General features: G+C 35.3%; 1 pseudogene; it reads left to right on the plus strand.

Annotated features, from left to right (window-relative positions):
- The first annotated feature begins 660 nt into the window (after positions 1 to 660).
- Positions 661 to 4,330, plus strand: LOC149520487 (aminoaldehyde dehydrogenase 1, peroxisomal pseudogene; annotated as a pseudogene).
- Positions 4,331 to 5,509: the final 1,179 nt, after the last annotated feature.

The following is a 5,509-nucleotide window of genomic DNA, read 5'->3' on the forward strand; positions in this document are numbered from 1 at the left end:
TATTTACTTTGTTAATTATGTCATTCATGTGCATGTGCATAACATGAGCTCTACACCCGAGCTCCGTCCCTCTAGGAGGGAGTAAAGTACCTATTGCTTTCGTGAGGTCTAATGCCTCCGCAGTGGCTAGCGAAATACTCCCACTCAAATTGAACCTTTTTCGCTTGTAGCCTACAATGGGTGAGGATTAGGGTGCCTTACTAGTCTGTGATGGACAAAGATGTAAGGAGCAATTTGAGAACCTTTAGATTTTGACCTTAAAACCGCATATAGTAAACCTTAAGAGTGCCTAAACCTAGGATAGAGCCCTTTCTACCCAATGATAGATATGCCCCAAAATTAAGACCCAAAAAGGGTGTTTATCTAATCATTTTGATTGTTTAACTTTGTGCATCATTTTCATTATCGTATGTAACATTATGCATCAGCATCACTTTCATTTCATCCATGGAACTAACTATGTTGTTTGTCTGATTGTATGCATCTGCATTATTTTCATGATCATGTTTTAACACAATCATTTGCATCCATTTCATATTAGATTTGATTCAGTAAAATGTACATTTCATTCGTGCATCGATGCATCATACATAAAGCATAGCATAGCATTTTTAATCATAATTGTGGTGCTGAAGGTTCAAGGATAGCTCTACCAAATAACCCCACTCACCAATACAAGAGCTCAAGCCAGACTAATGGAACAAGAAAATTTTAGTCGTCTCGAGAGAATAGAAAAAGCTCAGGAAAAATTTAAAAGGGGAGTTGAATAAGATTTTAAGGGCAAACTGATCTAATATGGTGGTCCAAATTTTGAGTCGAATGTTACTCATCAACAGTGAGCAGAGAGAGCCTATTTTCAAGAAGTGAATTTCAATTATCTATCCTATAATTGAACAAAACATCGATCATATTCCAGCAGCTACAGCTGAAGATGTGAAGCTTGCGGTGGCTGTTGCTCAGAGAGCTCTTTCTAGAAACAAAAGCAAAGATTAGGCTTAAGCTTTTAATGCTGCTCATGCCAAGTATTTACGGGCCATCGTTTCCAAAACAACAAAGAGAAAATTTGAATTAGCAAAGCTTGAGAAATTGATTACGAGAAACCACTTGATGAAACAACTTGGGACATTGATGATGTTGTTGGATGTTTTGAGTACTATACATACCTTACCGAAAGTTTAGATACAAAGTAAAAGGTTGCCATCTCTCTTCCTATTGAGACGTTTAAGAGTTATGTGCTTGAGGAACCACTTGGGGTCATTGGATTGATTACTCTATAGAAGTATCCACCGTTGATGGTCGTCTGAAAAGTAGCTCTTGATTTGGCTACAAATTATGCTGTAATACTGAAACCTTTTGAGTTGGTATCTATCACCTGTTTGGAGCTGGCTGACGTGTGTAGGACGGTTGGTTTTCCTCCAAGTGTCTTGAACATTCTAACTGGATCGAGCCCATAAGTTATGATTTTTTTGGCATATCATCCAAATGTTGACAAGATTGCCTTCACCAAAAGCAATACAACAGGGAGCATGATAATAGAAGCAGTCGCTCAAATGGTCAAGCCTGTATCTTTAGAACTCGACAGGAAAAGCCCAATCATTTTGTTTGAGGATCAAGAATATGAAAAGTCACAATGAATCAATGGGGTGAGATAAAAATCTTTCACCTGGTTACCTAAGGGCATGATTTTAAAGAGGATGTTAAAATTGGTTGAATGCCACTTATCATTCTAAAAGTTCTTTTAAAGTAATGTTAAGATTTCTTTTTTGCAATATGATTTCACTTGTTATCATCTTAATAAGGGCAAGTTAATGCATTTCATTACATTTCTCTTTCACTCGACCATTATTCCATGCCCTATTACCTTTCATAACTTCACATTCCCATTCTTAAATTTTTGATGATGAATATTTGGACAATGATAACAGTAATTCTGGGATTTAATTTTTGAGAACCCATCCACATTAATATGAGAAGATGATTTGAGCAAAAAGTAAGCTGTTACCGGAGGTGAAATAGATATGTCTTGAAGATGTGTAATCTTTTATACAGATTCATGAGCTTTGTTCAATAGATGATGTTTAAGAAAGGTATTCACAATTGAGATGAAAAATGGCCATCTTTCTTTTACCATTTGAAAAACCATTTATTGCTACCCCTTTGAGCCTGTTACGATTTCTTTTTTGAAGAACCCTAACCAAGGATCACCCTCTACACTGAGGGGCAATTTTTGAAAAAAAAAATTATTTTCACAAAAGGTCTCAAAAAAAAAAGAAAAAGAAAAATAAATGCCATACATGACTTAGGGCAAAGTAATGAGAATCCTTTGTGTGAGGAAAGAAAAAGTAGTGAAATGATGGGGGCAAAATGCCAAATTGTATCAAATGATCTTTTGGTTTTGAACCTTTTTAATACATGTTTTGAGCCTATTATATCCATTTTTTTTATGACCCTTCACCTTGGCCTACATTACAACCTTGAAAAGTCCATTTGGATCAAATGTGAATACTCAACTTGAATGATCATATGTTGAGCAAAAGACATGCTCATGATGAAGCAATGGAATCTTGCTACATGAAAGATATCAACAATGGATGATGAAAAAAAAAGAAAAAAAAAAGAAATGAGAAAATGAAAAAAAGATATTCAAATTGAAAACCTGAAAGGTTGATAGAAAAAGATCCATTTCAAATGGCTCACATGAATGGAAGATCAAAGACATCTGAAGATCCCTCAAAGACTGGGGTAAAGTTTGCCGAACTCCATATGACTTCAATTGTAAATGGAATGAGTTTTTGAAAAAGAATCCTAGATTAATGTTGAGAATTGTTTGAATATTCATCATTTGGACATACCATCCATCCCAATGACATGTATCCAATTCATTTCCTTTCCCATTTACTTTGTACCAAAACAGATCTTCATTGATTATCTTTACCATAATTCACCTTGTGTTCTCTTATTGTTTCACCCCTAGAATGAATTGAGAAAATGCTTGATTGCATTGTATTTGTCAAGAATTGAAATGATAATGAATGAATGAATATGTGCTTAAAAGAGTCTTGCATTCATTTGAAAAGAAATCTAAGATGATGGTGGTAACAAAATGAAGAAATGGTAGAAACCTAAAAGAGATGATTTGGAAGGATATATGATGTGACCAAATGGAGAATATAATGGGGCAAATCTTGAAAAGTGATATAACCAAGTGATGAGTACAAGGATTAATTGATCGATATGACTTGTAAGTTATGATTGAATGATGAGAACAATCAGTGGACAAAGTCTGTTTTGGAATGGTTAATGCTGAGACACCTATGAGTAATGATGCAGTGATGGTGGATGAAACTTGTTTTGAAATTTGTTAGTGTTGAGAAATTCATTGAATGATGGTCAAGTGATGATCGATCGATGAAGCTTATTCCAAAATATTGAGAAACTGAACAAGGAAGAATGTGAGTGGAAAAGATAATTGAAAGCTACACTGGTTCGATCTTAGAAGAGTAGTGTAATCGGATCTCTAAAGAATCAAAGGGCTTGATGCCTAAGAAAATAGCTTGAGAAATTTGAGTACCATACATTAAACAAGAATTAATTGGCCAACATTTGCATAGCATGCATTGAAATTCATATGCATTTGCACAGCATACACTACTTTCAGGAAAGTATAGTGTATAAATTCAAGAAGCAGAGGTGCTGCAACATCCCACATAGAGAAGACAGATATGAAGATATTTTGCAAATTTGAGAAGAAGCTTGTCAGGTAAGTTCCTAATCCTTGAAATAGGATGTCTTCTGGTATCAGGGTTGATTTATAAGACCTTTGGGCATAATCTCCTGAAATTCCTTCAAACACAACTTTCAACTCTTTTGGACATGATTGTCAAGGAGCAATTTACTTTTCAAAGTTCCGTTGCCTCTGTTTAGAGGAGCAATTTACTTTTCAAAGTCGTGGTACCTCGTTTAGAGGAGCAATTTACTTTCTCAAAGTCATGGTGCCCTGTTTAGAGGAGCAATTTACTTTTCAAAGTCGTGGTGCCTCTGCTTAGAGGAGCAATTTATTTTTCAAAGTCGTGGTGCCTCTATTTAGAGGAGCAATTTACTTTTTCAAAGTCGTGGTGCCTCTGTTTAGAGGAGCAATTTACTTTTCCAAAGTTGTGGTGCCTCTATTTAGAGGAGCAATTTAGGTTTCTCAAAGTCGTTGAGCCTCTGTTTAGAAGAGCTTTGGTAAAAAAAAAAAACAAAAAAAAAACAAAAAAATGACAATGTCTTGATTGGGTGTCTACGTCTTTGCGCAATTTTTGTTTCACAGAAAATGTGCAAAGAGGGGCAGCTGTAGACACCCAATTGGGTCCAAGCCCAGATCAATTGGGCCTGGCCCAAATGGGTAAGCCCAATGCAATTTTTACTTTGTATTATTTTTTTTTTCTTTCTTTTCTTTTGTATTTTATGTGTTTTATTATTTATTATTATATGTATATTTTTATTTTTTTTCTTTTCTGTTAATATGTATATGTATTTTTATATAGTTATATATTTATTATTATATTATAATTTATTTATTATTATTATTATTATTTTATATTTTATTTATTTTTGTATTTTTATTTATCTAATTATATATCTGTTATTTTATTTATCCTATAATATATCTTTTTTTTTATTTATCTGTTCTAATTATCTATTATTATTTTTTTTATATTTATTTGATTTTTATTTTGGAAGGTTGAGATTGAAGCTGAAGAATCCTACTGGCAATGGGGATTCAATCAGAAGAGTCCAGATTGGATTCAAAGATTGAATCCCCATCCAAAGAGGAATTGGGATTGATCAGGAACTCCTGACAAATCCCTATATAAAGGACCCCTGGAACAGATGCAAACACACAGAAAAATAGTAAGCAAAAGCTATTGATTGAGAGAATAGGGACGGATAGAGAGCTAAGAAAAGGTTTAAGGGTGTTCTGGGAGTGAGAAGAATTTTTTTGAAGTTTTTTGGCGATTTTTTTTTTGGAAATTTTTGGAAATTCCAGATTCTGGTGAATTTTCCGGTGAAGTTTGAATTTTTCGACAAAAATTCTGACCAAACTTGAAGTTTCCGGTGACCTGCCCAGTTTTCGGCAAAGAATCCCAGAAACCGGTGATCTTCCGATCAACTTTCGGTAAACTTTCGATGAAATTTTCTAGATTTCGACCACATTTTCCAAAATTCGATCGATATTCAACCGGAGTTCTTCAACTTTTAGAGAGAAGGGAGAGGAAAAAGGGAAGAAGAGAGAGAGAAGGGAAGAGTGTTCTGCCGAAAAATAGAGGGAAGTGCCTTTTATACCCTCTCAAAATGATGTCGTTTTAGGCCTTAGGTAAACCAGAGGATCCGCGCATTTTGCCGAGACTCGACCTGACCCGAGCGTTGACCCGCTTCCTGACCCGCGCGTGCCTACCCCCTCCAAGCCGAGCCGAGCTCCAAGCCACCCCTCTGAGCCGTTTTTCTTCCTTGAGCCGAGCAGAGCCGC

The sequence above is a fragment of the Durio zibethinus genome, chromosome 1 (assembly GCF_047325235.1).
Source record: "Durio zibethinus cultivar Kanyao isolate XHJ-2024 chromosome 1, ASM4732523v1, whole genome shotgun sequence".
Classification (NCBI taxonomy): Eukaryota; Viridiplantae; Streptophyta; class Magnoliopsida; order Malvales; family Malvaceae; genus Durio; species Durio zibethinus.